The following is a 12,258-nucleotide window of genomic DNA, read 5'->3' on the forward strand; positions in this document are numbered from 1 at the left end:
CATACAATCAGTATACAAAATAAACAGTCCCAACACACTAGTCTAACTAGGGGAAGGGATATGAACATACCAGCGATGTTTCCATAGGCTGACATTAGAATATCAGCTGAATAGATGTGGAGTCCTCTGGAGAAGGTTCATGTCTGCAGAAGAAAGATGGATACTGAGGGGTGTCTCCCAGACCTCATGGTATAGACCAGTGGAATTATGGGAAGCTACGCTGGATTTTAAGCAACAATCTCTATCTACCTTCAGTAAATTATTCACAAATACTGAGTATGTAAAAAGCCACTAGATGGCAATATTACAATGTATTATACATACCATTAGCATATACAAGAATTAACAATGGACATAAGAAGACCTCGCTGAAGGCATGACACTTACAGCTGTAGATTCTCCTTGAATTCTCCTAACTGGGCCTGCCTGAGCACTTTTGGGGCAATAATTTTCTCAGATGGATTATTGCAACTAATCACTATTATTTCCCTACAAGATAAGCTGATGCTCAGGGGTTTGCTCCTTCCTCCTCCATAGACCAGCCAACATCAGTCTCTGCGGCAGAGAAAACGATGATCTAATGTCCGTGTCACTACCACAGACATCACACACAGTGGGGTCAGTCTGAGCTAAATCCAATTTCCTGACGCATTCATGGCAGCACACACTGGGCTGTGACACCACCCCCACAACCTGACAGGATTGGTTAGCTATAAATTTGAAGGGGAGATGCCCCGCACCATTCTCTTTTTTTATCTTCACCTGACACAAGTATGCCTCTTACCGCAAATCGCCCCAGCAGGTTCAAGCCTCTCCTGTTTGGAAGTCCCTCCTGTACAGTCTCTAAAGGAGCTTCTATGGAGGGAACCCCGTTCTGGTGGTCTCAGGGGCGCAAACAGCAAGTTATGGCAATGTGACAAGCTTTAAAGAAGCTTAAATTTTCGCAGTGGTCCCCACTTCTTTGTTCTCCTACCCCTGATTGCACTTCTCAGGGAGAAGGGGTTGCAAGTCCATCATTATCTGGATGACATACTGCTCCTGGCAGAGAATTGGGAAACCTTGACTCATCACCGGAAGTTATTGCTCACGACCCTGCAAGACTTTGCATGGCTAGTCAACTGAACTGTGTACAACTCCCTCAGGAGAAGCTGAAGCCCTTAGTCCAGAAGATGCAGAACCTGTTATCACCCAGACACCTACCGGCCAGAGCCTGCCTCAGTATCCTGGGTTTCATGTCTGTGACCATACCCATGGTACAGTGGTCCAAGTGGCACATGCAAGTCTTACAGAATTCCTTTCTCAGACAGTGGAACGGAACATCAATGCTCCAAACCATTCACATCCCCAGTCGGGTAAAACAGTCAGTATGGTGGTGGACGCACCCATTCAACCTCAGGAAATTCAGACCGATAGTTCCCCCAAGTCCAGAAGTAGTAACATTGGAGGGCAGCCAGAGGGGATGGAGAGCATATTTTCGGGACCAAGCAGCCCAAGGCCAGTGGCACTTTCAAGCTCAGGGCATAGTGTCGAATGTATTAGACCTCAGGGCAGCCTTCCAGGCTCTCATGACCTTTGCGCCTCTTCTGGAAGGAAAGCGTGTCCTTATCTGAATAGACAACAAGGTGGCAGTGTCGTATATCCAGAGACAAGGAGGGACCAGGAGCCGCACTGTCGAACAACGAATGGTCTCTGAACCACCACACATTCTCCCTTCTTACGAAGTCCTGGGGAGTACCAGAGGTCGACCTAGCAGCCACGCCAACAAACACCAAATGCCAGAGGTTCTTGTCCAGAGCCCCCTTTCCATCAGCCGAAGGAACAGACTGCCTAGTCCACCCATGGAACTTCGAGCTGGGGTACATTTTCCCTCCAACTCCTCTGATTGCGAGATTCCTGGCCCGGCTTTGGAAGTCCTCAGCCACGGTTCTAGCAGTAATACCGTTCTGGCCTAGAAGGCCATGGTTTACGACCTTGTTACAACTCAGTACACAGCCTCCAATTCAGCTACTAGTAACCAGAGATCTCCTATGTCAAGGGCAACTCTTCCACCCAGCCCCAGAGAAGCTGCATCTGACAGCATTAAAGTTGAGAGGATTAGGTTAAGGGAACAAGGATGCTCCCAGGAAGTAATATCGACCCTAAAGCAAGCTAGAAAAAGCTCCACTAATACCACCTACACTAGAATCTGGTAGAGGTTTGTGTCGATGTCACAACAAAGAGATTGGAATCCTATCTCACCAGAACCATCTTGAATTCTTGAATTTCTTCAGTCAGGGCTTAACAAAGGCCTGAGCTCGTGTACCTTGAAGGTGAAAGTATTCGAGGCCTTGTCCAATCTACCCTTTTTTCCGTTTAACTTAGTCTCACTGTGGAACCCAACTCTGAAGCTGGCTTTCCTTATTGCAATTACATCAGCTAGAAGGGTGTCAGAGATACAAGCACTTATGGCTACAGAACCCTATTTAATGTTCTTCCCTGACAGAGTGGTACTGAAACCTTCAGACCGATTTAGACCAAAGGTAAACCAGGACATCGTCTTTTACTAATTAGAGGGGCGAGCCCCAAGCCTTGGATGTCAAGTCAACCATTTCCAATTACATTACAGCTACATCTCACTTGAAGAAGACGGATTCTCTCTTTGTTATCCCACACGGGAGCAGACAAGGCCAATCGGCTACCTCTCGTACCTGGCTAGTGAAAGCCATCAAAGAAGCCTATTCCATTCAGCAACTTACGGTTCCCGAGGGCATCAGGGCTCACTCGACCAGGGCAGTGGCTACCTCGTGGGCAGCATATTGCAGGATTTCACCAGAGACCATATGCAGAGCAGCAACTTGGTCTTCCCGACATACCTTAATTTCACACTATAGAGTGGATTCTGCTCACTTGGCTACCGCCGACTTCGGCAGATCTGTTGTTAGAGCCAATTCCTCAGCGCTATAGAATAAACATTATTGTTTACTTGCACCCTCCCGACTGGCGAGTTATTTCCCAGTGTGTGCTGCCATGAATTGCGTCAGAAAAATGTAAAATTGTATACTCACCTTTCCGTAATTTTCCTTTCCTGACGCATCTTCATGGCAGCACACAGATGCCCACCCCGCTGGTTTGTAATATATACAGAGAATGGTGTGGGACGTCTCCCCTTCAAATTTATAGCTAACCAATCCTGTCAGGTTGTGGGGGCGGAGTCACAACCCAGTGTGTGCTGCCATGAAGATGCATCAGGAAAGGAAAATTACGGAAAGGGGAGTATACAATTTTCCGTTTTCAACTCTGGCTTAGGCCTCGTACACACGATAGGTTAACCAGAGGACAACGGTCTGAAGGACTGTTTTCATCGGTCAAAACCGATCGTGTGTGGGCCCCATAGGTTATTTAACCATAGGTTAAAAAAAAGACAACTTGCTTTAAAATTAACCTATGGATTGATAACCGATAGGTTAAAACCGATCTTTAGTAGGCACAACCATCTGTTAAAAATCCACGCATGCTCAGAATCAAGTCGACGCATGCTTGGAAGCATTGAACTTTGTTTTTTTCAGCACGTCGTGTTTTACGTCACCGCATTCTGACACGATCGGTTATTTAACCTATGGTGTGTAGGCGTGACGGACCATCAGTCAGCTTCATCGGTTAACCTAGGACAACGGTCCTTCAGACCGTTGTCCTCTGGTTAACTATTGTGTTTACGAGGCTTTAGAGCTTCACCATACTCTCCCCCCAAGGTTATAAACAAAATTTAAATCTGTGCAAGTGCGGTTTGCAGTTGGAAAGAATTCAATATTTTTTACAGAAACCGTTGCAAAAAAAAAAAAGCCTTTTATAACATTATTCTGATATTTGATAGACATTTTTTTATTTTTCTACTCAAAGCTATATCTATGCTTAATCTGCATTCACTGAGGGTACCCGCTGGAAATAAAAAACACATACACTTGCATTTAACACCTTATTTTTGTATGTACAAGCCTAAATCTTATTTTAAAGCTCAATAAAAGCTTCTTTTGCACCTCACTGGCCATTATGTCTAATTCAGTATCACTTGGAATTTTTACATCCATTTTTATCATGCCTTCCAGGCTGTTTTAACCAATAACACATGAGATTTAATATACAGAATACAGTTATTACTATATTCCATGACAGCATATCATTGCTGTTGGTACTGGAAAGAAATATTTTTGGCGAGTGGCTTTTTATAGCAGGCATCATAAAATATTGCAGGACATTAATAGGACATACACTGATGCTGGACTGGAGGCTATTTCAGTGTATTATCACCATCTGTGACTTGTAAAAGTCTACCAAGCCTTTTTTTTTATTACAACCCTTAAAATTAGATCTCCTGCACACCTGCTCACTTATCTCCTATGCAGTGTCACTCATTGGGGAGAGGGGGCAGTACGAGGCACTAATCAAGTGTGCTGCATGCAAAGGCAAGGAACAAGCTCACAGAACAAGATTAGATTGTACAGAACAAGTCAAGCCTCGTACACACGCATGGTTTTCTCGGCATAAAAACTGCTGGCAGAGCTTTTTGCAGAGAAAACCGTGCGTGTGTATGGTTTTTAGTCGAGTAAACTGCTGGGAATCTTGACGAGAAAAATAGAGAACCTGCTCTCTATTTTCTCATCAGGATTCTCGGCAGTGTCGACACTGCCGAAAAACCCGAGCGTTTGTATACTTACCTTCCTCCATGGAAACCCGCGCATGCTCGATGAGACTTCGGCGCATGCGCGGTGGTTTCCAAGGCATAGTGTAGGGTGTAGCAAGATGGCGGCGACTGCATCGAATGCGACAAGCACATGCTAGTCGTAGTCGATGACGTCACCGTGTTCTTGCCTTTCAAAAGAACGGCGGTTCTTTTGAATGGCCGTGTGTACACTCGGCGAGCAAGGAAAGTTTACCAGGAATCTCGTCAGGAAAACCAACGTTTTTTTCCTGACGAGATTCCCGGCCGTGTGTACAGGGCTTAAGGACAAGCTTATTAGTGCTGCTTCTCCTTCTCAAATCAGTCACTGGCTAGGGCGGATAAATCTTGTAACCATTGTTAAAGCAGAACAAAATGACCATGTGATCCTGACGCGGTGCGGCATAAAAAAAAAAAAAAAAAAGGGGGAATGCATTGGCCCAGATCGCAGCACACTGAATAGCATGTGAATTGCACATGAACCCAGTGTGGATCCTGTGCGATTCATATGCGTTTCTTAGTGTGAATCAAGGCTTAAGGCTAGGTTCACACATAAGCATTACATGCGACTGTGACCAGCTCTCAATGTAACCGATTCACAGAGGTCCGAAGAGGCCACGGTCTGCATTCACTAAGGTTCCTGTGTGTCTTTGGGTCAGAATCAGGTGCGAATTTAGGCAAAAATGTGTGCCCGATTCGCACCTGAACAGGTGAACAGTTAAGCACCAGACCCCAGGCATAAACCCACGGCCGCATATGTGTGAACTCAGCCAAAAGCTTTGCTGCCTTTATGAGCTCTGTGGTAGCTTGCTATAGACTTCTATGTGGTGGAACTTTCATGGTTATGAACCAGAGCCAGAAGTGACAGTTGTAATGCATAGCCAAGCGGCACTTCTGCATATCAGACACAGCGTGCATTCCAGCCTAAGAGCAGAACCTATCTATAAGGTGGCATTTACTGTACATCATGTGAAGCACATATTGCCACTGCTATTTAAATGAAAGAATTATTTGGCTTTCCGTTTGGTGCCATGGATAGGAGCAGTTAACATTTGTATATGTAGGAGCAGTATCCTCCTCTGTACATTTTTTGTAAGATGTGAAAGTACAGCTTTGTAGACATGTACCTTTGATTGCTGGATAATAGCTGGCCCTGTAAGCCAATTTTTTTTTTTTAAAGTACCCTACCAGTACTAATAGTACTACTAACTAACTCAATAATTGGAGGTGGCGCTAGTGAACATAACTCTGATAAATAGATGATATATAACAATGCAGATTGTAGCAGACATTTGGCTCCAAGAGGAGGGAGTACCCTCGAAACATCAGCAGGCCCTAGTGACATCTTACCAGTCCATCTGGAGGCATGTACAGTGGTTCTGGTCGTTCCTTTCTTAAGACCTGGGATGAGCCTTTTTTTTTTATATGACTAAGTATATTGCCTATTTTAATCTTTTAAATAAATGTAGCCTTAGTTAATGCACGAGGCTGGTGCACCCTCTCTGGTATTTCTGCATGTAGTCCAAGATGATGACTAGGAGTCCTTTATTAATCCATCCAAGTGACACACCACAGGAAAAAGGACAATCAAGGCAGACGTGTTTTACACAGTATCATGTGCTTAAGCACAAAGGACTCATACTCATCTTGGAGTGCAGCTGTGTCTTCCTTTTTGCAGTTTGTACAGTGGGCGAGCACCATTAAGATGAGTCCTTCTATTTACCTCACATGTTATTTATCACCCACTTGAGTGGTATTCCTGTTTTGTTTTTTTCCCCCATTTCTGCATGAAGTGCTTAAGGATGCCCCTGTCTAAGAAGGGCTGAAAAACAAAAACGGTCATGGACTTGAGATACCTAACGTAGAAAGTGTTTTCCCACAGCATTGGTGCTACACTTGAGTGCAGAAGATCTGTTGTAGGCGGATCACCTGTCCAAGGACTGAACGCATCTTGTATAAAAAAAAAAAAGTCTGGGGTGAAACTAGGCCAAAGGAATTGTCTCAAAAGATGCAGATAGAGGATGCTCATACGAAAGCAGTGTCAGATTGCTGCTGTCTAAAGAGCTTGAATCTAGGACCAGAGTGTGTAAAGTTACTGAGGAAAAGCACTATATTAACTGCGTGCAAGAACCCCCCAGATATTCTGCAGGCAAGTCAGACCCAGTGACTATCTCTAAAGGCTCTGGACCCATCCAAATAGTTGGAATAGCTAGAGGTTATTGTCACGCTAACTGTTCTCTCAAAAGGAGGTCATCCAATGATTACACCACAAGAATGTTACAGGTATGCAATAAGACTAGTACTGGGTCCAGCATCCTGAAGAATACTCAAGGTGCTCTTAAGAGGTCGAGAATCAGAACCCCAGATGGGTAGTGCAAAGGTTCTATAGCAAGGCATCGGAATTGCTAAAGAAATTGCATTATTAGCTCCAATACCCACAAATGCCTTGTACACACAGTCAGACTTTTGACCAAGCAAAAGTCCGCCGCGAGTCCGACAGAAAGATAGCGAACAGGTTCTCTATCAAAGGTCCGTCAGACTTTCGAAAAAAAAAAGCCTGTCTGACTTTTTTTTCCCTCGGAAAGTCCGGCCGTATGTATGAGGCATTAGAGTTCCAAACATGCAGAACAGGCTAATGCGTGCCGTGGGCTTTAAAACAGTTCTGCCACAGGACGTGAGGTTAAAAAAAAAAAAAAAAAAAAACTTGGCCCAGAAGAGAAGGATATGCAGAAGTCAGGAGTGGAAAAACGAAAAAGACCTTAGAGAGCAAGAAAATATTTTGCAGTCTGTGTTCTAGGCTTCTCCCTCTGGGAATGAAAAGGTGCTCTCACCCTCAGCAACATCTCTGATGTTGTCCTGGGCTTCTCCAGAGACACCATGCAGTCTACTTCCTCCATCTGAGGAAATGCCATAGCACACTTCATACACAAGCCCTCTGACTCTTGGTTATCCTCTACTCATGGTAAGCTAAACCGACAAAGAAATGGCCTAGCAGGGTTAAGAATTACAGGCTGCATATTGTACTAGCTTGGCCATTGTGCTCTTCCTTTCCAGCAGAAGCTTGACAACTCCTCTGCAGGTGAAATCTCTGTGCAATTGACTGCAACAATGTTTTAATGCACCTCAAATCATTCACAAAACAACTATAGTAAGGTTTAACAAAAAGAACTTTTCAAGCTCATCTTCAACAGGGCTCATGTGTCAATATGACCTGAATCCACACCTACTGTAAAGGTAGCTTCATGCAGGGCTCATAGCAATTATTTACAGTCATGAATAGCAGTTAGGAGAGCTTCAGTTACTGGTTTCTCGAGAATTAAAACGGAAGCGACCATGATATTGGACCAAATTTCTGGCACTTTTCTCACTTAATAGCAAAGCACCTACCAGATGACCCTTGTCGATAGAAACCATGTGAATATTTATTCGATCTTTGTGAAAGTAGTCACCAGTATTATTCAGCAATGAGGACACCATTGATCGGGCCATGCAGAGGACCATAGACATTGCAGTAGGCCAAAGAAACTAAATGCAGCAGATGAAAGACACACTGGGGTTAATTTACTAAAACGGGAGCACGCAAAATCTAAGTTGTGCATGGTAGCAAATCAGCTTCAAACTTCAGCTCGTTCAATTAAGCTTTGACAAAAAAATAAACACGGAAAGCTTATCAGTTTCTTTGCAGAGCTGCACCATATTTTGAACTCTCCAGTTTTTGTAAATCAACCCCACCATGCTTACTTCCCTTCGACCTCAAATGATGTCCAACAGTGCCATCACCGTAGAACTGCTAGAAATCAGTGGGACCCAGGTACTACCATCTACTGTCCAAAACAGTGGTCTGTACTAAAGAACTGCAGCCAACACTGAAAGAAGGCTAAGTGACTCAACTATGCAAAAATACATAGAAACGGAGGTGCAGAATTGTCAGCAGGTGCTCTGGACTAGAGTTAAAATTAGAAATATTTGGCTGTAGCAAGAAGCAGTTTGTTCACCAAAGTGCTAGAGAGCGGTACAATGAGTCTCTGCAGGACAACAGTAATGCATGATAGAGGTTTCTTGCAAGTTTGGAGCTGCATTTTTGCAAATGGAGCTGGATATTTGGTTGAGATCAATGGTGTGCACAATGCTGAGAAATAAATGCAGATACTTATAGCATACCATCATGGCAGAACATCAGCTAGCATACGATTGGCCTCAAATATACAGGTGAAACTCGAATATCCTTGGAGTAGCCAGCCCATCTCTGTAGGGATCTAAAAATGGCTGTGCACCGATGCTCCTCCAACCTGATGGAGCTCGAGAGGTCCTGCAAAGAGGAATGGGAGAAACTGTCCAAAAATAGGTGTTCCAAGCTTGTAGCATCATACTCAAAAATACTTGAGGCCAACAGGTGCTTCAAAACAAAGTATATACTTATGTATATGGATTTTTTTTTTTTATAAAATATGCAAAGGTGTCAAACAACTTCTTGCACATTGTTATGGTGTATTGTTTAATAAATTTGGGGGGGGGGGAAATAAAATAAGTAATATTTTTTGGAATAAGGCTGCAACATAAAATGTGGAAAAAAGTGAAGCAATGTAAATACTTTCCAGATGCATTGTATAAGAGCATCCACAAATCTGTCTTCTTTTATACACATAGCACATCAAAGAAAATTTGCTTGAAAAGTTTGGTATTAATGCTTAGCAGCCAATATATACCATATTTGTTTGCACAATGACAGCTAGAATTGGGTGGCTAGCCAAAAGAAAAGATACTGAAATTATCAAATCAGAAAACTGAAATGCCTCCCCCATCCCACAGAAGGAGAAAAAGCTGAGATTTTATGAACAGTCTTGCTTCCAGATCACTTGAATGAAAAGGAGGCACACACACTTTTTTTTTTCTTTTTTTTTATTATTACTTTGACACTGTACAGTCACAATACTACATGAAAGCATGGTGAATCATACAATATACAATATGTCTCTGAAATGTTCCCAGTTGCTAATCACTCAGTAGAATGTGAATGCAAGTGCAAAGTGTTCTGTTATAGGCTGATAGATGAACCCCAACCTGCTAATGCTAGTCTGAACAATAATATCTACAGAGAGCATTTACAAACTTTCAGCACAGAATTCCACAAGCTTTGAACTTTAAATAAGGAAGTCACATGATCCCTATATACCTGGATGTACCCAACATTGTCTCTTTGGCTCCATTTATTAATGCAAGCAGAAACAGAAGTATGGACCAACCATTAAAATACGCCTGTTAGTTTATGGGCAAAGCATGGGTTCACTTTAAGAGTGCTTTCCTACTTCTGACATGTCAAAATTTGGATACTATAGGTGTAAAATCTGGCCCTCCAGGGCATTTCATGTGGCCCTCGCACCTCTCCTCTGGTCCTACTCTAGACCCTTACTTTCTGCTTTCAAGCAATGCATCCAGCTTCTTCCCAGAAGCAGCATAAGGAAAGGGGGGTGAACTGTGATGCAAGGCAGAGGGGGGGGGGGGACTCAACTTCTGATGGTGGGGTGGCTCTTGACATGTAAAAAGAGGGGATGCACTGGACATCTAATCTTACAGATACAACCGGCCCTTTTGAGGGCAATCATAATGCTGATGCAGCCCATGATGAAATTGAGTTTGACACCCCTGCTATAGACAAACCACACTGTGTACTTAAAAGTGGGGTATATTTACTAAAGCTGGAAAGTGCAAAATCAGGTTCATTTCTGTAGTAGAAATACTCAACAACGAACAGTTATTTGGTCTGGCGATTGGTCCCTTGGGGTACCAGGAGACGAGGCATGCAAAGATCTCAGGGGCTATACTATATAAAAGGCTAGTAAGGTTTTGAAATTCTTGGAACTGCTCAAGCCTTATTTTTATAGGGGCCACTCAGACTTGAGCATGGCCGTAAAACATACATTTTACTTCAAGGAGCAGCATTGTGTGTGGCCATTAAGTGATTGTAAAAGGATAACATTTTTAAAAACAAATATGTCATACTAACCTGCTCTGTGTAATGGTTTTGTAAAGAGCATCCCCACTTCTGGCTCCTTCCCCCTGCCAATAGCCTTCACTCCCGAGCCAGAGTGTGGTCCTGTCTCACCCATAGCTCCCTCAATTGTCTCCTGCTGCTGTGTCAGAGGAGAGGGGAGGGGAAAGAGAAAGGAAAAGAGACTCTGCTCTCATGCACATCACTGGATCAAGATTGGGCTCCGGAACTAATTGGGGGGAGGCTGCTTGCAGGTTTGTTTTTACCTTAATGCAGAGAATGCATTAAAGTAAAAAGAACCTTCTGCCTTTACAACCACCTAAATCTAGAACGCCCCCTAATGTAAAACTACACTAGGTACTAATGGACCTGCAGGTATAGTTTGTGGCCCACTGCACAAGATCTTACATAGTAAAATACTAGAAAGTTTGGCAAGGGACAACAAAAAGGGAAAGAAATTGGAATAAATCAACTTAAATACGTTGTACAGTAAGCTTGTCAAATGCCTTCTCTGTATACATTTCTATTCAGACTAGCACTGAAAAGCCAATGTCTTTGTGAAACGTCATTGGGAAATATAAAGATCTCAGAAGAGAATCAGCAACAAAATGACTTCCCATGACAAGATGATATGTGACTTTACATTTTGTGTGATATTACATTAGAACAGCCCTTAGAAAAACTGCTTATCCAGGAGTAGACTTGTATTTACAGACCCATACAGTAATTATATATTTCTATAGTGCCAAAAAAAAAAAAAAATCCAAAAGCAGAAAGTTGTGTGCTGACATATAGGCTGCAGACACATTATTAATACTATTATCTCATAATAAATATAGGCTAAGCCTGCAAGTCATGCTGTAGGTTTTGTGACAGTGTAAACATAATGATTGCCTGTCCACAGCCATATTACCAAGAAGCTACCCCCTCTCCTTAACACTATGGATAATAAAACCACAAATAAAGTGTAACCTATTATCAGGAAAAGTGCTCATGGACATGGAGCAGTTAAGGTAACATATTTGGCAGAGTCAGTTCAGGACTGGACTAACATTACAGCGTAATACTAAATGTTCTCAACGTGGATGCTACCACCCTTATTAAACAGTGTCAAAAGCTCATACCTCTATGGAGCCGAGTTTTTTTTTTTTTTTGAGCTGGAGATCTAATTAGAAGGTACCAAAACCCCCCACAAGAGACAAGTAGCAGGATGCAGCTGACGAAATCACACAAACTGACCACGATGTCAGGTCTCAGCAGCCATGATTATCGTGGTCCGTTTGCAGAGGGGAGGGTATATCCAGGCAGGATCAGCCAGGTTCAGTTGAAATGGGGGTCCAAATGACACAGCACAAGCACTGTGCCGTATAACATGCTTTAAGTTTAAAGGGACAGGATCTTAATTTTTTTGGGTAAACAAACGCTTTTAAGCACTGTGGTGATTCAGTGAATCTTACCAGTGTGAAACGACCTGCCCGTACGATGGCAGACAGCTTACACTCACAGACCTGCTGGAGTCCTGCATGGCACCAGCGATCTGTTGATTACTGGTGAAATGCTCTCCAAAAAAATAAAT

The sequence above is a fragment of the Rana temporaria genome, chromosome 3 (assembly GCF_905171775.1).
Source record: "Rana temporaria chromosome 3, aRanTem1.1, whole genome shotgun sequence".
Classification (NCBI taxonomy): domain Eukaryota; kingdom Metazoa; phylum Chordata; class Amphibia; order Anura; family Ranidae; genus Rana; species Rana temporaria.